This window comes from Octopus bimaculoides, chromosome 14 (genome assembly GCF_046866305.1).
Source record: "Octopus bimaculoides isolate indiv1 chromosome 14, ASM4686630v1, whole genome shotgun sequence".
Classification (NCBI taxonomy): Eukaryota; Metazoa; Mollusca; class Cephalopoda; order Octopoda; family Octopodidae; genus Octopus; species Octopus bimaculoides.
In genome coordinates, this window is record NC_142941.1 from 40,223,257 (window position 1) to 40,245,756 (window position 22,500).

Consider the following 22,500-nt stretch of genomic DNA (forward strand, 5'->3'; position numbering starts at 1 on the left):
TGTATATAGCTATATTACATAGACATACACCTTATACATAAATATATATATAAATTCACACACACATATATACATATAAATATACACCAATGTATATATATGTATATATGAGTGTGTGTATACACATACACACACACACATACTATTGTATGTGTATGAGGGAATCATTTTCATACATAGGAGGGGGAAAATTTTAACAAAATTATGAGCATATAAATTCTTTTATGAGCTTATATGCTGCACTATATGTAAGAAAGCATGATCAAAAATGAGAATGTGTGACGGTGCATATGTTTGATAGAAATGAATGTACATATCTAAATATTTGTGCATGTGTATATATGTGGGTGTGTGCATGTGCATTCCCACATATATATCTATGCGTCCTTTCCATCCTTTTCTAACATGTGTGTATGTATACAAACACACAAAAAAACACTCACACACATGCATATAAATACATAAATACATGCAAATGTACATACATACAAACATACATCTATGTATATATATATATATATATATATATATAAACACATTACAAACCATAAATAGCAAATTCTTAGAATTCATTTTTAAAAAGCAACTATACACACATACACACACATGCACATGCACTCACACATGCATGCATACACACACACACGCACACACATATACACACATACAAGGAGATAAATAGATAGATAGATAAAGATAGATATTCACTTGCACACATGAGAGGAATAGATGAATTTTTTATTAACAAATTTATGTAACTTATATTGCACAAGTACCTAAATATGAGTAAATATACACTATATATATGTGTATATATATATATATATATATATATATATATATATATATATATATATATATATATAAATATATATATATATGTGTGTGTATGTGTGTTTATAAATATATAAATTTGTAAATATATATATATACATATACCAATATTTTAAGTATATGTGTATACATTATGCCTGTGTTATGTGTGTGTGGGTGTGTGTGTGTGTGTATACACACATACACACACACACATACATATACACACAAATATATACACATGCACAAACATATAAAAATATATCTTTATAGTTATATATATTTATGTATGTAAGTATTTATAGTCATGCAAGAAGATGGGTTGGCAGGTGATGGGAGGAAGCTTCATTTGCCATTTATCTGTTTATTCAGTCCTATCAAATTTCCTTTATCTACAACACATAAGAAGATATGTACTAATTACAAAGCCAAGAAACATCTGCCAGATCATATTCAGTGAACACATATTTAATAATGCATATGAAAGAAAACTGCCCCATTAAATAAAAATTAATTCTATCTTATGGTATTTGCAGTTATCTTCCGATGCACAATTTTTAAAAATAATTGTCAAAGAGAATGGGAAAAACTCATTTTTAGTAAAGAGGAAAAGAATTTCTTCTTTCCAAATGGAAAATATATTGACTTAACATGAACACATTTTTATAATCTCTACCTGCAATTACATATGTATTTTTAGTTGCACATAGTTCTTTCAAAAAGATTTCGATGAAAAAAAAAATGCTGCCAAAATAAAGAAAATTATTTTCTAAATTAGCTATTGTAGTTGAAGAGATATATAAAATTAGTAACAATTCATAAGTCTAAATGTAGTCTGTATTGAAAAAGTGTATAAAATGTATATTTTTTTTCTTGAATTGGAGTATATCATTTCTCAGAAACATAAAGTTGTATTTTTTACATTGCAATATATATATTGTGCATATATATATATATATATATATATATATATATATATATATATATATATATATATATATATACGTACATATATATATCTATGTATATATATGTGTATGTGCGTACGTGTGTGTGTCCATGTACATACATATATAAATGTACACATCTATATAAATATATGTTCATATATATGCATATATTCATATATACATATATATGTGTATATATATATATATGTGTGTATATATATGTATATATATATATCTATATATATAATTATATAACTATATATATATGTATATATATATATATATATATATATATGTGTGTGTATGTGTATATATGTACACACACACACATGCACACATGCACACACATATATGTTAAGTCATGTATATGGAATTCATAGTGTAATTACAAAATTAACAATCTAGCTAATTAAATAAAGGCTCTTTAAAGAAAAAGAATCTCATGTAAGCATATAATATCAAACCAATCATGTATAATGATGAACCTAAGAAAAACAATATTTTCTACAATGATAATGATAGTATCGGTGGTGGTTGTGGTGTTGATGGTAACGGTAGTGGTGATGATGAGGAGGACAATGATGATGCTGATGATAACGATGATGATTATGAAAGTGTGATGATGAAATTAGTGAAAACAATGGTTATGGATTCTAGTTTTGAAATGAACATAATTTTTTATGTTTTGCTACAGTAAATTAACTTTCATGAAACAAAGAAATTATCATGTATCACTCTAGATATTCAATTATTTTGTAGTAAAACACTATAACATATACTGTGTTTAAATGTTTTTATAAAGACAATAAAATCATCAGTTTTCTTAGTGAACTTGACACAATGCATTAAATCACATTTGTACAGCAGCAACTGGCAAAGTTATTAGAGCATTGGATAAAAATCCTTTGTAGTATCTGTTCTACCCCTCTGTGCTCTAAGTCCAAGTCCTGTTGAGGACAATGTTGCTTTTCAAGGTCAATAAAATTAAGTATCATTCCAGAGTAGGAGATTGGTAGGACTATTAATGCATCAGTTGAAATTTCTTGTGGCATGTTTTCTAGCTGTTTATGTTCTGAGTTCTTAATAATAGATTTCATCTGATGCCCAGCTAACATCGCCACCTAATCTTTGGGTATCTGTTGTGAAGCTAACTCTGTTGTAAGCATTTGGTGTTAGTCTCCAGTTTGAGGACAAATTCAATCTTTTTCCTTTTCTGTTTTTGAAAGCCTTGAAAAACTAAAGAGACATGTGTATTGGCTTTGCCTCCATCATTAAATAGTAAAAAAAATAAATATTTAATAAGCTTCCAGACTATTTTATGTTCAAAAAAGGCCCAAGCAAATGAAAATCTGTCCTGAACTTATAGTTTCATGAGGCTGCATTATCAATGCATTTAGTACAATACTTTCTCCTGTACAGGATGATAGTCCATCATAAGGTAAACTCCAAGGTGCCACTGATACTCATTTACAGATGGGTGTAGAAGAGCAGTATAAAACAATGTACTTCACATATAAAGGTACAATGTGCTATCCTGTTTGATAATTGAACCCACAAACTAATAATCATAAACCCAACTGCCTAACCACAAGGCTATGCTATTTCATGCAAGCAGGCTGCAAGAAGCATAGTGCAGTAATCAAATATGATTTATGTTAATAATACTTTGAATGCAGCATTTCAGTACCAATGCTATTTTGTTGTTGCAATGGATAAGTTGTTAAAATATATCTAAATAAAATACTAGGTGAAATGATCTCATGGTTGCTTCCATGAGAATGTATTGTATTATTTCAGTTAACAAACTCATACACTCTAGAAAGATAAATTTTAACAAATAAAACATGGATTTTCAGTCTTTGTCTGTACCTAGCAAAAATCTGATTCCATAAAAGAATATGACAAAACTTTGACACTAACTTGAAAATATAGAAGAAATATTTAGGTCCATTTAATAGAATCTTATTGAAAACAGCAATAGTAGAAGAAATAGGCATCTATTGAAAATATTGGTTCAGTATAAAAAACCAGCATTTATGTTTAACAGAAACCATTATTCCGCTTAAAACTTATTTCCTTTTAGTGATATCATGAAGCACATGTTTCTCCACTCCCTTTTTTATATATTAAAATCTTAAATATCAAAATATAGACAACATTAGTAATATGATATCCTCTCAGGAAATAACTACAATAACTGTATATTTCATTGAATTGCTAAACATTGGCAAGCTTTCATCTTTGTAAAATACACTCTTCTCTGGAAATGAAGTGTAGATGACACATGGCTTTCATAGGATTATGTACTGTTGTTAAGATAAAGAAATTTTCTAAAGAATTGAGAAAATAACATGTTTAAAAGTTATCCCAAATAAACATTCTTTATAGTTGCAATTATTCCTCGAAAATTACAATAAAACGATGTAGAAATTGCTAAACCAAAGATCAATCAAGCATCAAAGTAATGCAGTTTGAGACCATCAAAACTGATACTAATTCAAAAATTAGTAAATGGGTAGAAAACTAGGAAGATAACCACAGTTATGGCGATGATGACAATATTAATTATAATGTCAACAATCTTTATGCAATAGTAACAATATTGGCTAAAATTGAAAAATATTTCAGCCTATCTGTCATAACGAAATGTCTAGTTGTTATAATATGCTTCAAATTCATCATCAGTATATTGTTAATTTAATTAAATTAATTTCCACACCACCCATCCACCAGTTCAAATTTGTTGAGATGGAAGAAATCATGAGAAAAATGAAGAAGCCATGTAGATTAGGATTATGTTGATGCACAAAGTAAATAAGATTAGTTTCCTTGAAGGAATAATTAATACCATACAGATAACACAACAAATATGGTTCCTGTTAGATTAGTTATCAAAGATTAATAGCAATAATAATAATAATAATAATAATAATAATAATGATTACAGTAATAATGATAATAATAATAATAGCTTCAAATTTTGGCACAAGGTCAGCAATAGGTTGTAAGTCAAATATATTGACCTCAGTGCTTTGTTGGCACTTATTATATTGACCCTGAAAAAAATGAAAGACAAAGCTGACCTTGGCAGAATTTGAACTCAGAATGTGAAGATGAATGAAATGCCACTAAAGCATTTTGCCAGCTCACTGTCTCAATAATAATAATAATAATGATAATAATAATAATAATAATAATAATAATAATAATAATAATAATAATAATAATAAAAAAAAAAATTTTTTTAAATAAAGAAAGAGTACTATAGGCGAGTTAGATCAATACTAAAAACAGAGCTCAATGCTAAAAACAAGATAATGGGTATCAACACTTTAGCTGTCCCAGTTATAAGCTACAGCTACAACATCCTTAACTGGACACTAAACGAACTATGTAAAATAGACAGGAAAACAAGAAAAATAATGACAGGATATAGGATGCACCACCCAAAATCTGACATAGAAAGGCTATATATACAACGCACAGAAGGTGGCAGGGGTCTTATACAGCTAGAAAACTATTATAAAATAACCACCATAGGACTGCAAAAATACCTACTCCAGAAGCAAGGGAAACTAATACAAATAGCCACAAAACACGAGCAAAACAAAAAACTGTTTTCAGTATTTAAGGAAGCTGACAAATACAAACAAGAAATCAATCTACCTAACAAATACGAAGAAGAAGAAGAAGAAACAACAAAAGCTATAAAACAAATGAAATCCAAACTAAAACTAGAACAGCAACGGACCATGATAAAACGATGGCAAGAAAAGCCCCTACATGGTAAATACTGGGCTAAACTAAATGCGAAAGAAATAGACAGAGAAAAATCCCAGCAATGGCTGAGAAGCTCAGGACTCAAAGCAGAGACTGAAGGATTTTTAATTGCTGCACAAGACCAAAGCCTCCCCACCAGAAATTACCAAAAACACATAATGAAAAGAAATATAACAAGTAACTGTAGAATATGTGGAGATCGACAAGAAACAATAAATCATATTATCTCTGGCTGCCCAGTCCTGGCTAAGAAGGAATATATTCACAGACACGACAGAGCTGGGACCTATATACACTGGAAGCTATGCCAACATTATGGAATAACAACAGAAAAAAGATGGTATAAACACACGCCAGAAAAGGTCACAGAAAACGAGAAAGCAACCATACTCTGGGATATGCCAATACACACAGATAGAGAAATTAAGGCAAATAGACCAGATATAGTTGTCAAAGATCATGAAGAAAAAAAATGCTTTCTAATTGATGTATCAATACCAGCAGATGACAACGTTTCTCTAAAAGAAATGGAAAAACTTTCAAAATACAAAGACCTGGAAATAGAGATAACTCGAATGTGGAATCTAAAAACAGAAACAATTCCTATCATAGTAGGTGCCTTAGGTATAATAAAAAAATATTCAGACAAATACATAACAAAAATAGCAGGACTTACAAATATATATAACATACAGAAAATTGCACTACTGGGTACTGCACACATTCTACGCAAAACACTTTCAATACAGTAAACATAAGAGCACCACAGCAAACCACAGCACATACCCAAGGCGCACAGAGCTGCGCTCGGTAGCGAAGTGAAAGCACGTTATAAAAATAAAACTACTGAATAATAATAATAATAATGATACTGAAACCTGCAAAATACTGTGGGATTTCCCAATCTAAACAGACCAGGTGCTTGAGAACAGCAAGCTGGAGTTAGTGGTTAGTGGACAAGGTGAACCATATGTGCTCTATAATTCCCGTTGAAGGAAGGCAAGACAATAGACATATAAAATCCTCTTGAATGTGAGATAGTTTGATTAGGAAAAATGAGAAAAGTGAAGATAGTCCCATCTATTGTTGGGTCCTTGGGGATGGGCAGTATCAGAAGGCATGAAGAGGAATATAAAAGAAAGCAGAATAGAAGGCCCCAAACTCTTTGAAACAGCTGTAGAGCTGTTGAAAAACGTTTGCCTCCTTGATATGGCCAGAATCATAAAGGAAAGTATTAGACAGTGGAAAAAAAACAGATAGCATGGTACCATAGGCTGTAGGTAGCAAGCCAGCTACTCATGCAAGACTCCAGAAGTTTCGACACAACCTAAGTTAAAAGGAAAATAATAATGATGATGATGATAACAACAATAATGTTAATAACAGCAATTGTCTCTAACATAAGTAAAGGCCTGAAGAAGTGGAGGAGAGTAGTTAATTATATTCACTCAAATATTTTATTTTATCAACCCTGAAATGATGAAAAACCAAATTGACCTTCGTGGGATTTGGACCCAGAAGGTAAAGAGGCAGAAGACATACCACAACGCATTTTATGTTTCACATACTAATAGTTCAACCAATCCACTAAAATAATAAAACATCTCCAACATAAACAAAAAACCTGAAATTTAGGGTTGGGGTTGGTTACTATTATTAACAACAGTGCTTGATGGTTACTTTATTTCTTTGAACTTGGAAGGATAAAAAGCAAAGTAGACCATGACAGGATTTGAACCCATAAATGTAAAGAGCCAAAATACCTACTGCTAAGTTTCTTTCCTAATATTTCAACAATATTGCCAGTCCACCAACCTTAGTGACACAAGGGTAGAAATTTGTGAGGAGGTGGCTAGTTGATTAAGTTAGCCTGAATATTAGACTGCTACTTTATATTATCAACCACAGTGTGATGTAAAGCAAATTTGACCTCTGCAGAATTTGAACTTAGAATGTGAAATGCTGAAAGACATACCACATACCTATTTATCCAATGCTCTAGGGGCTTTGTCAATAAATCGCATTCTACAAAATAAGTTTAAAACTCAGTGAATATACATTCCTAGAAGGAAGAGTGGTAGGGGACTATTGAACATCAGGGCGCAATATAAAAAGGGAGCTATTGATGTTGTTAGCTTTCCAATTCACAAAAACAGCCTTCTAACAGCCTTCTAAGTACCCTTGTTGAGAATGATAAAAAAAAAATATGGTAGCAAATTGATTATATCTATGGCAACAAAATTCTCACAAGAAATTGGTTCAAACTTTGAACAGCTAAAGCCTGAACCTAAAGCAGCAGCAAAAACAAATATATCGATGGCATAGAGTGAACAACCATAAAGGCATGCCTGCATATGGCCAATATTTTCATGAACTGGATGCTCCATGTATCAATAAAAAAAAACTATCACAAGCTTCGATATGCAGATCAAGCCTGAATGGGACAGCAAAGGCAACAACATTTACAATACAGGAGAAAACCATCACCACTAAATATATTAAAAGGAATATTCATTATTTCTTACAATACAGATGATAAATGTTACTGGTGTGGGGCATTTCCTCAGATAATACGCACTTTATCAGGACATTTGATTCTAGTTCTGACTAAATACAATTGGAGACACAATAACATGGCAAATCTGCACAACAAAAACCTAGCCAGAAAATTTTCTTCGCGAAGAAAAAATTCTCTGGCATTTATATGAACCACCCCTTATCTTATAAACTAATATAGAAATACTATGGGACTTTAGCATACAGATAAATCATCATGTAACACCAAATATACCAAACATCATTCTTCATATCCTAAATAATAATAATATATTCATTATCAGCATCGCTATACCAAATGATCATAATGTTGTGTAGAAATGAATGGAAACTACAAGCTATACACCAATTTAGATTTGAATTAAAAACCTTATTGCAGAAGAGATATGTATCAAACATTTCATTTGAAATTGGAACAACTGCAGTGGAACACACAATCATTTCTGTAAGGACATAAAAATAAAATTATCGATAAGTGTAGAAGTAGGAATGTTCCAGAAACTAGTCATTTGAAAATCAATGAATATTCTCAGGACACTCTCAAGCAGCATGTGGTAACATTGGCTTCTTTTATTTACACGTGAACATTCTCTTTAATCTTCAATGCTTTAGTTAACCTTGAGCAATTTCATTAACTGTGAACATCTTCTTTAAACTTGGATACATCTATGTGTATTCTTCAAGAAATACATGTTTCGTGTTGTAACAGAATGAAAAACTCCTGATATATTTTCAAATCATGAAAATGATAAAAGATATTTCTAATTTAGGTACAAGCTAAGCAATTTTTGAAGGGAAGGTTTAATGGAGACCATCTAGCCCAGTATGTGACTGGTACTTGCTTTCTTTGATCAGCAGAGAGATGAGAAGCAAAGTTAGAATTTGAACTCTGAAGTCAAAGAACCAGAATAAATATCACAAGGCATTTTGTCTGATACGCTGCTAACCCACCTACACAATAATAATAAAAGCAAAAAATTTGATAAAAAATTGACCCCAGTATCTGAATGATATTGTATTTTATCAACCCCTAAAAAGATGAAAGACAAATGTCTTTGTCTGGATTTGAACTCACAATATAAAGAGCTAGAAGAAACACTACAAGGTAGTGATTCATTGCTTGAAAAATTCTGTGCAATATATAAACAGGAGCAATAGCTATCATGATGTAGATACTAACCATAATGCAAAAACCATACCAGGGCTGATAACATCACAGCATCCAAAAATTTATTGTGATAGGCACAACCCGCTTCCTTATCAAGACACTTTCATTTCAATACCATAATTCACACAGTGTGCACTTTGCACGACTCATATATGTAATCTATATAATCCTCACCCAATAAAACAACAAAGCTACTTATGTAATATGCGCTACTCAATGTAGAGTTCTTGATATATATATGTATTTATGTATGTATGTATGTATATATATATGTATGTATACACACATGCACCCACACACACAGACATCCATATACATACATAAAAATGCATACATACGAAACAAACTATAAATGACCAAGCATTAAACATAGTTCTAGATGAATTGACAATGATATTAACACACAAAGAAAACATCATTAAAACAATATTATAAAGTTAACAATGTCCAATTATAGAGTGATATTAAACAGTATTACAAAGTAGTCAAATAATATGGAACAGAGAAAATAGTTAGCAATATTAGAAGGTGGTTGAATACTATCCAACAGTATTAAGAAGAAGCTGAAAAGCAAGCATAAAGGTTTTATTCTCTATTCCCAATTGAGAAAACGAGAAAACATCTGCATTAATGATAGTAATAAAACTGTACAACAGCAGAGACAACAATGATAATGATAGAATAATTGGTGCATATCTTTCTGTCGATATCAAGAATTTAGCTTCAATATTGCCAGCTTGAGGTAAGATTAGAGAATTAAATTACTTTTTATTGACTATTATTGACTGTAAAGATTAGACTAAATGGTCGGTGTTGTAGGTAAAGTGCTTGCCGGCTTGCTACAGGAAGCTGTGTGTTCTACAGGAGGAGTGTTACTGTACAATCCCTAAGGACCTCTTTATGTGTGACTGCACTACATTTCCAATAGAAATAATTGGCACCATTAAGAAAATCCTGCTTATGAAGAAGAAAAAGACTAACTTTATTTCTCAAGAGCCTGGGGAGATAGATATATATAGATAAAAACGTACAGAGACACAGAAATACCACACACAGAAAGACATATATATATATATATATATATATATATATATATATATATATATATATGCATATATATATATATATATGGTTGAAAGAGAGAGAGAGAGAAGAGTGAGAGAAAGTAAGCTATAGATCACTAAATAGATGTATAGCGTGATAGAGAGACAGATAGATTGTCATTTTCGTTGATAAATAAAGAACCAAAGAATGTTAGCTATTGTACAATTATATAATTATGTATACAAAGAGAAAACGTTGAGTATAGATAAAATTATATACATACATATATACATACACATACACACATACATATACAGTTATATATATATATATAATATATATATATATATATATATATATATATATATATATATATATATATATATACACACATACATATACAGATACACATATATATGTGTGTGTATAAGTGTATATATATATTTATATATAAATGTAGACACACACATATGTATATTGGCATGTATGTAATGGAGTAGAAGAAATTATCAGAAAAAGTAGGTGAGGGAAAAAGATGTATGTATATATTCAAGAGAATAGCAAACTGTTTGAGACTAAGAATGAAAAACTAGAAAGCATTGAATGAAAGAAAAAGAGAGTTAAAGGGAGAAAAAAGATAGATAAATGGATAGATATAGTGACAGACAGACAGACAAAGAGAGAGAGAGTAAGAAAGACTACGAGAAATTTATGGTGGAAAGCAAAAGTGTGAAATGGAGACAGAGAATGAGGGACAAAATGAAATTTACTAAGAGAATAAAAATAAGAAAGACACATGATAAACGAAAAGAGAGAGAAATATTTGTAGGGATAGATAGATATATAGATACATAGATATACAGTCAGATACACTGAAGTAGTGTAAATATATAAGAAAGAAGAGGATAAGCATAACAGTATAGAAGTGCAGAATAGAAAACAAGAACCATGAATATACATATAGAAAGTAATGGTTATTGCCATCTAATAGAGTGAACGAACTGCAACCATTATCATATATTATCCTACAATAGTCATGAAACTAAATGTATTAAATAATGTTGCATATTAAAAAGATATGACACAGCAGCATAACACACAATAAATTTGTAAAGGTTGAATTCACTTTAAATAGACAGTTTATGCCAAGACTTCTATAACGGCTGAAGTTCAGACTATTAATGTAACTGAATAAAAGCAAGGACTATATTGCAGCATTCAGTGTCTTAGTTATAACCTAAACACAGATGAATCAGTCAACAATACTGGCTATTATTAAATGTCATCATTACTTCCTTGTCCATTAAGTAAAGTCTGATAGAACTAAAGATTTAAAGAAACGGTAAGAGCTAAGAAGTGAATGAAATATTATTGCCTCCACAACAAGTCAGACATCTAAAAGAGCAAAACTAACGTGCTTAACTGCAATGATGATACAGAAAAATCTAAATTGAATATAATATCAGTGGGTGGTTGCAACTTAATTGCCTAATATTCTTCATTATAAAAAAAAGCCCCAAACTTCTGAAAAATTTTAGGAATCTTAAAAAAAAATCTAAAAGCACACAGAGGCATTTTTCTTTTAACTTTTTTTTTTTTGTCTACTGATAGGAATCATATTCATGGATTCTGTAAGGTCTCCTCCAGAGCAGGTGAGATTATTACAGTTAAAGCTCCTCTTAAACACCTGCAGCAAGTCAACAGCTGTAGAGAGAAAAATCCTAATGGTTCACTTTCTGGGGAGAAGGGCTGAATTACTGCTAAGTGTAGGTCTTGAGAAAGGACAGAATTACAACACAGTAATGAGAGGAGAAAAGATGAGTGAGTTGGGTAGGCCTTAGTAGAGGTGACATGAGCTCAACTATCTCTGAGAAGCAGTTGCCTCTGTACAAGAGGTGGTGGTGGTGGTGGTGGTGGTGGTGGCGGCTGCGGCGGCGGTGGTGGTCTTGGCAGTAGTAGTAGTAGTAGTAGTAGTAGTAGTAGTAGTAGTAGCAGCAGCAGCAGCAGTAGCAGCAGAAATGAACCACAGTTTGGAGTGTATTTTCATTCATGTTTAAGTTAAGGCCATATCTTTCAATTTATCATAAAGTTTGCCTGATAAATTGCATAAATTTAAATTGTAAAATGGATGGCAAACAGGCATAGTTGCTAGAGTCTAGAACAAAATGTCTTGAAGTATTTGTCCCAATCCTCTGCACTCTGAGTTCAAATACCAGCAAGGTAAACTTTGTCTTTCATTCTTTTGAAGTACATAAAATAAAGTACCAGTCCCAAGTGAAAAAAAAAAAATAGAATTGCTTGTGTATCAGAAGTGCCAACATGCAATATTTCTTCTAACTCCTCACATTCTGAATTCTTGGGTGGTAGACCTTAATTTGTCACCTGGCTTAATATCACCATCTGGGTTTCAGGTAATTCTATTAGAGTTCACTGTGCTGCAAGCATTTGGGCCATAATCTTACACATTTTACTTTTACTTGTTTCACTCAATGAACTAAGACCATGTTGGAGCACCACCTCAAAGGGCTTTAGTTGAATAAATCTGTTCCAGTACCTGCTTTTCTTTCAAGTCTCATATTTATCCTATTGGTCTGCTTTACCAAAGTATTAAGTTATGGGGATGTAAATAAACCAACACCTGTTGTCCAATGGTGGTGGTGGTGGTGTAACAAGCACAGGTATAAATTCACACATAGATACACATATATACATCATTCTTCCATGTGACTGACTTGAAAAATTGCTAAAATATTAAGACATTCTTCTTAACATGAAACCAATGGTAGCCTTAATACACAAATAAATTTTATCTACAAATGTGCTGCTGAGCACTCATTCTCATTGTTTGACATTTATGTATATATGTATATGCTGGGCTTCAACATAATTTCCATCTACCAAATTCACTCACAAGGCATTGGTTAGTCTTGTACCTTACTCAAGACACTTGTCCAAGATGCTATTCAGTGGGACTGAAACCAAAACTATGTGGTTGCAATGTGAGCCTCTTAACCACACATTCATAGTTGCACCATGCTTCTGGTTTAAGGATAACTTCTTCCCTTCCTTCCACCAGCTTTAAAATCCCTGGAAACAAGGTCATGGAGGTTGCCTTTCCCTCTCTGACTATGAGGTAAAAAAGGAATAAGTTGAATAGCTCATATTTCAAAATGATAAAACAGGTGCACATAATCACAAAATGTTATTCCTAGACAAAGAAGAATAGGCAAATTATTAAAAAGAATAGATTATGGTCCAAGTATTCTAACTTATTCATAAGAAAAATAAACCCAAGTTGAATTCATTAATTCAATATCCCTTTAACCACAAGTGAATTCTTTAACAATGAAAATTATTGAAGAAATGTTTGAAACAAATTCCTGCTACCAACAACTTTGGAAAATGTAATTCATAAAACCGTGTGCTTACTGCACTTGGTAACTTCTCTGATTCTCATCTCTTGACTAAAATAAATGTAATTTGAAATTAAAAAACATGTAATACTTCTTGAAAAAAAATTAAGTAGCTCTTTCTTTGCCATCTTAGGATTCTTTTTCGGAATTAAAATTGGCAACTTTTGTTTTGCCTGCAAAAGAAGAGCTCATGAGATTTTTCTTGAATGCCAATATCTAAAAACAAATATTCCTTGGGTAATACAGAGAGAAGGTTTAATGAATTAAGTTATTGTCATAAGTTGGATGAGAAATTAATGAGAACTGCATCAAGACAAAGAAGAACAATTTGTCAAATACTTTAATTTGAAATGACAGCATAGTGAATTGTCTAATAAAAAATTATTTGCATCAACTTTTTAGGCAAATTTATGATTGAGATGTGTATTTCTGTATTTGTATATATGTATTCATACAAGCATATATATAAATACTTACATGTATATAGACCAGAATTTGTTGTATTAGAATCAGCTCTGCAACATTCAAAATTACAAGTGGCTCTAAGTATATCAGTAGAAATTTCAGATAGTTGATGAGAATGATTTTGCTGCTTTTGATTTTCAGTATTAAATTTTGGAGTAGTTCTAGTAAAAATCTCTGATATGCATGATGCAAGCATGATATAAAAAGAACATATTGCTTCATTTCTCATAAACCAGCATGTTCTAACTGAGAATATCAATGGTATTTAATAGAACTGATCTGATGAAGTTCAAAAGGCTATTTCTTCAATTATATCTGCAAGTTGATTAGTTTCTCTATACTATACACAACTGTAAATCCTAATATAAAGGAAAGAAATATGAGAATATGAAGCCTTACAGCTGTTGATTGGAAGCTGAAACTCTTAAACTATAATCAATTTAAAACAAACGTTTATTAATCGTGAAAAGCTTAAACTAAAATAAGCCCATAGGGAAAATAATCACTCTTGATTTATATAGCAGATATTTGTGTCTAATTGCAGCAACATACTATTATAAGATAAAAAAAAAAAAAAACAGAACCATAGCCTGTGTTGGCTAAAATATGACAAAAATGCTGTGGTTACAAAGAAAATAAATATGAATGACAACATGCAGTGCAAAAGATTAGCTCTTCAGTAAAGGCAAGGAAAATAAAGGAGACAATGCAATCAGGAAAAAGGAGAATCAATATTGGATACTGGTTTCTCTGAGCTATGAGACTTTTCTTAGATAAAATTCACAGAAAAAATACAATAGCTAAGTTATAAATATTGCCATATTTTTCATGAAAATAAGGACAGTTCAATGATGCTAATGCTGTTGATAATGAAAATGGTATTGAAAATCTTTAAGTCTGTATCCAATTTATTATTAGCCAAAAATTAATAGATGTTTATCTTCTTTATCTAATCTATCAACCATTCATATTCTTTTTAAAATCTTTAATTCTAGAAACAGAATAAATGAATAAGGCTATAATTAGAGCTCTGATTTGGCTTATCTTTTCATTGCTATATATTTAGAACTTCTAGATATGACATTTCTTTTTCCAATTTAGAAATGTTTTAGATGTATTTTTTAATGAGGGATGCTTAGAACCAGTGCCAGACTTAAGCATAAGCTAAGCAGGCTACATCTTAAAACCTCACAATTTGCCAGAGACTTAAAATAGTTACAAATCAAAGATGTTTTCAATTTTTGTGAAACCTTCTGATGTGATTTTTAATAAGAGGTTTCTAAGGTTAACATAGATTTGGACCCCACCAGGTCTAAATCCAACACTATTTACAATATATCTGAATGGCATTACATTTTTTTTTTATTTTGCTAGCTTCAGTTATTAGACTACAGCCATGTTGGAGTGTTGCTTCTAAGTGCTTTAGTTAAGAATACTTACACTGGAACTAATTTCAGTCTGGTGTTTATTTCATTGTTCTATGTTTCAGTTGACAATTAAGTAGGAACTTTTACACAATTAAGCATAAATACAGATACAGAAGTAAACACATATGTTTGAACATGCACACACACAAATTAAATGACCAGCATCTACACATTATTGTTCAACAAATACCCATTCACAAGATAGTGGCCAACCCAACACTACAGAAGAAGACAGTTATTCCAAGGTACCATAAAGTAGAATTGAACCTGGAATCATGCAGTTGAAAAGCCCACATCTTTGCCATAGAGTTAGTTATATATGCATCTCTATAGGTAGCTTCATTTTTAGTTTATTGAAGGCCAAAAGTTTAGATGCTGGGTTCACAATCCACTTTCCCCAAACTGGCAAAGTTAATAACAGTTATGACTTTCAAGTTTATTGCTTCATTTGAATAAGCATTCATTCCCACATCAGCCATAAATTACCCTAATTTGATGTTTCCTGGATGTCAAGAGTCTCTCAACTTTCTAACATGGTTATCAATCAACCACTTCTTCATTGCTACTTATATATGCATTTTTTCCCTCAATAAGTCATATTTACTTCTTTAAACTGGTTCCTCATTCAATTACTCTTATTTCTCACTGAATACAAACTAGCTTCTCTCATTATAGCCATGAACAATGATAATATTTTATTAATAATATTTCTATAATATTAATGACTTCGCCTAGATACTGTCTTTTTTTGCACACAGCACAATAGTTCTTTGACAAATAAGTCCCGTGTGATCTGGGCTTGTAATTATTTCCCTATATCTAACACTTATGTAGCCTTAAAAAATATTACATTTCTTTTTTCTAAAGTACTAATTCGAATTTCATGGAAAAATCATTTCAGTGATGTACAGTATAAGGAACTTAGCAACTGATAGACATCTAGGAACAACTTCTCTATATTTTTTCATAAACATTTCATATTTTGTAAACTGTTTGTGCTGTCAAATTCTCAGATGTAAATTCTCATATTTCAACTTACATTGTGTTTATTTTATGTATTTTGAATGAGATTCTGCAGTAAACTTAATTTCTAAACAGTATCGTATTAAAATCTTACCATTCTGTTTAAGTCATTTAAAAAAAATTTACAACAAAAATTCTGAGTAAACTGTTTTATTTTCAAATAAAGAAAGAATATAAAACCTTGACTACATATTAAGGTCTTGTTTTACTGATTAATTCAGTGCTTCATAGTGAAATATTTAATAAAAGTAAAATATTAAGCCAAATAAACAAAACGAATGTTCTGATTTTAAGCTTATTAAGTCAGAGGAACCTGTGCAATCTTAACTTATTAATTCTTTATAATTAATAGGATTTATAAATTTATGAAAGAAATAAGCATTCTAATTCAGCAACATTGTGCAACAGAAAAATTTAAAATTCTTTGCTTTAGAAAATTATATTAGAAGAAAATATGAAATATCACCCATTCCACATTGTAAGCAAGCACACATACACACATAAAAAAAACAACAATATTTTATCACAATATATAGATATCTATATTTGTTTGAAATGTTAAATTTTTTTTTTACAAGCTTTTGGTCATTTCTTCAGCTTCCTATATTGAAGATTAGGATAGAGTATTCCAAACTAGAACTTTCCTCTGTCAAACTTATCATATATCGTTATCACATCTGTATTGTATCTACCTTCACTCGGTGCCTTAATTTCCATCTGCTTTCTTAACTTGTCTGAATATAAATGTTCTTGAGTAAGATAAACACAATCTTTTGATGTTAAATCTATTGTCTACTATACTAGTGCCTGCAGACATCTCTTCACTGACATTTGTCGTATCAGATTTACACTATACATTATCTTTTATCTTTTACTTGTTTCAGTCATTAGACTGTGGCCATGCTGGGGCACTACCTTGAAGAATTTTTAGTCAAATGAATTGATCCCAGGAATTATATTTTTATAATGCCTGGTACTTATTCCATTGATCTCATTTGCCAAGCTGTTAAGTTACAGGAATGTAAACACACCAACACGATTTGTCAAGTGGTGGGAGAGGGGGACAAACACAGAGACACACACATAGATATATATCTATATACATAGACATACATACATATATATATATATATATATATATATATATATATATACTGCATAGTATATGTGTGTGTGTGTGTGTGTGTGTGTGCAATGGACGTGGGTTTGTGAACATTCAACGCTAAAAAGAAAAATCAAATAGCATTTCAACTTTGTGTGAGTATATGTGTGCATGTGTGTTCAAGGGGAGTATGTGAATGTTTGTATCTGATTATTAGGTACCTTATTTTATACCTTATTTATATATAAATTACTACAATTAGCCATCATTTTTGATGGCACGAGGCCAGCTAGTCTATGATAATTATGAACTCACTATAGCCTTGTGATTGAATTTGGTAAATGGAAAGCAGATAAATGCCATTATATGTATGTGTGTATGAATGTATATATGTGTATGAATATATATCTATATATATATATATATATAGATATGCAGGGCAGGGAATCATCAATTAGTAATAAAATTAATAATTAACAATTTCTGCCGGGTAGCTCAGTATGAAAAAAACCTTCTTCGGTAAATAATAATTTATAATCATAAATATATAGGGATTGACAGTAACCTGCTTCTCCAACAGGTTACTGTCAATCCCTATATATTTATGATTATATATATATATATATAGAAGTGCTGATCTCTAACCGTACAGGTAACCCGTTGAAGAGGTAGACCCATGAAGACATGGGATGAAGTGGTGAAGCATGATCTTTGAACATTGGGCCTCATGGAAGCATTGACCGAGACCTTTGGCAATATACAGCACTTGAGAAGGCCCGTCAAGCTAAATGCAATGATAGTCATGGCCAATGTCAGTGTCACATAATTGGCACTGATGCCAGTGGCATGTAAAAAGCACCTTTCAAGCATTGGGGCTCACAGAGGCAATGTGATTGATGCTGGTGTTGCATAGCTGGCACCTGTGCTGGTGACACATAAAAAGCACTTTTGAGTGTTGGGCTTCACAGAAGTATCTGGCACTCATGTCTAATGCCAGTGTTACATAACTGGTACCTGTGCTAGTGGCATGTAAAAAGAGTCATTCAAGCATTGGGCTTCATCAAGCCTAGTGAAATCCTAGTCATAACTGATAATGGTTTCATGCAGCTGTCACCCATGCTGGTGGCATGTAAAAGCACCCATCACGCTCTCAGAGTGGTTGGCATCAGGAAGAGCAACTAGCCATAGAAACCATGCCAAATCAGACCAGAGTATGGTGCAGCTCCTCAACTTACCAGCTATGGTCAAACCATCCAACCCATGCCAGCATAGACTATGGATGTTAAATGGTGATGATGATATAACCTTGTAAAAGAGATGACAGAGGTGTGAGATATCTGGTTCATTGTTATACTCAAGAAGACCCACTTACCACAATAGAACTGAAGTCCTAAAACCAAGGTGCCACATAAAATGCCTTGGTGATGGTGCTGGTGCCAGATAAAAACCACCCAGTACAATCTGTGGAGTGTTTGGTATTAGGAAGAGCATCCAGCTGTAGAAACAAAATAGACAATAGAACCTGGAGTAGCCTCTGGCCTTTCCATTTCTTGTCAAGCTGACCAGACCATGCCAACATGGAAAATGGACATTAATTGTTTATGATGATGATGATGATATATGTATGTATATTAATGTATATGCATGTATATATATTAATATATATACATATAGATACTGTATATACATTAATATGGATGTATATATATATTTGTTTTGCAAGATTTTTGATGTGAAATCGTGTGTTGAAACAGATGTTGTTGTACTTGGGGATGGTCATATTGCCAGTTTAGCCAATAAAAACATACGCACTCTATATTTGTCTCACCTTGCTACACATAAGAAGGAAGGAAACAAAGGACCACTGATGAGGTCACAGAAGTGTGACGAAAGAACTCTGGCTGAAATAAGATTAAGATTAATGTAATATAAAGCTGAAGCAAGTTAACACCAAATATACAGTGCGTGTGTTTTTATTGGCTAAACTGGCAATATGACCATCCCCAAGTACAACAACGATGTATATATATTTATATATATACATATAGATACTGTATATATATTAATATGCATGTGTATATATTTATATATATACATATAGATACTGTATAAAGAAATGCTATTCAAGGAGAAACTACTTCTAGCCACTTTTGATATGTATTCTCAGCATCACATTTTTCAGTTGCAGCTTAAGCCAGAGTTTTAGTGATAAACCAAACTGAGCATTCATAGTACATACCTATCACATTATATTTGTTGATAAAAACTCCTTGGATATTCTCTCTCTATATATATGTATATATGTTTATACATATATGCATATGTGTGTGTGTTTCAATCATAGCAACAGGTGTTAGTTTGTCTATGTTCTCATAATTTAGTAGTTTGGCACACAAGAAATGATGGAAACCAATAAAGGTAGAAAAGTATTAAAGACTACTTCATTCTTCTTAACAATAAATTTTATATTCAAAATTTTGCTATTTTCTTTTCAGAAATATCTAATGAATGTGACTTTGATAATTGAGTATCCCAGAGTAACCAGCAGAGTAGAGAAAGAAACGTTGTGGGGGATGTGAAAAGGAGCTGATTAGTGATACTCTATTTTAGACAGATTGTGATGGTTGTAATAGCATTAGTTGCCCTCAGAAGATATATGTTAATCAGCTGAAAGATGATAGTGGATGTCATTGAGAAGAATTGTCACATGCTATGGAAGATGGAGATGGAGTGGAGGATCAGGACCATGTAAATTTGAGTGATGATGATGATGATGATGACGATGACGATGATGACAACAATGACAAGAATGATGCTGACAACTGTTACGAAACAGAAACAATTAAATTTTTCCCTCACATCAATGATAAGATTTTAGTCATAGACATAAGTCATCCAATATTGATAGTTTGTTTCTTAAATCGTTAAATTGCTTTAAGAGAAAATTCTATCAGAAACAAATTGATTTTTCAGCAGAAATGTATAAACTAAGTAATAATAACTTTTTCACTACAACCTCCAAAACTCTTCAACAATCTCAATGCCATGTTATTTTTATTTTAATTGTTTGTTTCTCAAATTACAGTTTTTGTTGATTATTCAATAATTTATATTACATAATTCTCATCTTCAACATTAATACCTACTGATTAAACAACTTTTATGAATAGATATAATTAGAGAATTCAGTATCTGTATGCTGGAGTATAATTTTGGATATTGATATGATATCATTAATTTTATATCTGTTAGTGAATACATATTTATAATGATAAGTTATGGCTGTTTGCACTTTTCCAAATGCAATTGTTGGTCATGTAACTGTCTTTGTTCATGAGACGTCATTAATTTTAATTTATAATATTCTCTCTACTTAGATGTTATTTTGAAACAAAATCTGTTCAATTCCATTCCTTACATAAAGTCAATTCAATCTGTATGTAGTTGCTAAGCATTTATTTTACTAATTAAACAAAAAAAGAAGAAAAGGATAAGAAAAGAAAAACAGAAATAAAAAAGAAAGAAAACTATTTCATCTGTAAAATTACATGAATTGTTGAAGCCTTTGTAGCTAAACAACATTACAGTAAGCAAACTTTCCATGGTACATTGTTCAGCTAAGTTGCCTGAGGGAAGAAACAGTAATCTATTTAGCCTAAGGCTATAAAGCAATGCTTGTAGCAATATGTGCCTATGACTTGTGGACAAGCATTCTAGTACTTTAAATAGCAAAAATATCAATGAAAAGATTTCTTTTGCAATTGAGCAACTATAGTAGAAAGCATAGTCTACATTTTGTTGATGGCTATAGCTGCAACTTGGATTTGTTTACCACATATATGCAAGCATCTCATACATGTATTGCAAAGTGAAAAAAGAAAAAAAGTAAAAAAAGGAGCTACATTCAAATAGAATGATGTGAAAAATCAAGTAAAAAGGCTTAGTTTGCATACAGAAATTTGTGACAGAGCAATTTATATATTATATATATTTCAGACAAAATGATAGAAGGTTTAATTCACAAATGTCAAATAAGTTATGATAAGCAGCGTAGTTAAAAAAAGGCATTGTTAAATTTATTCTTTACCAAGTTGAGATGAGTTATTATATATTAATGGCACAGCAAGATTGCATTTCAGTTTTATGTATTACTTATTCTAAATATGCTGAGAATATGCTTAGTAGTCGAGAAAACTGCATGCAATACATCTTTTTTTGTTCCATACATGTTAATTTTTGCAGTTTTAAATTACTTGCAGTTAAGCATGCAATAAAATTTAAATATAACGGCTTTATATTTATCCTGCCTATAGTAATATAGGGCTCAGTGACATTTCAATATGTTTGTTAAAATAGGAGGGTGTTGCCAGAAAATGTGAATGTGCTATGATAAAGGAGTTGGTTTATATTTATAAACAATCCTCTGAAAACATTTTAAATATTAATATTTGGTCACATTTATAAATGATCCATTCAAAACACACTTTAATATTAATATACAAACAACTATGTTTTTAATGTTTTTTTAATCCTTAGACTTGCAGCATAAATGCAAATTTTAATAGCATTATGGTGTGTGTGTTTGCACGAGAGAAAGCGAGAGGGAATGACTGGAAATGAGACAAAGGAAAAAGATAAAAATAGAGGAGAAAAAAAGGGAGTGAGAATGCAAGAGAGTATAAATTATCCTTGATTTTTAGGTGTTGGGCACTTTTTTACTTTCCTACAAATATTCCAGTTTAAAATAGCATTTAAAAAT

The 22,500-nt window shown here is 31.2% G+C and overlaps 1 protein-coding gene across 4 annotated transcripts in view; it reads right to left on the minus strand.

Moving 5' to 3' along the window:
• The window catches only part of LOC106872376 (protocadherin gamma-C3), a 257,426-nt gene that overhangs the window by 181,240 nt on the left and 53,686 nt on the right, over nucleotides 1-22,500 (minus strand). The gene's annotated exons all lie outside the window — the stretch shown is intronic.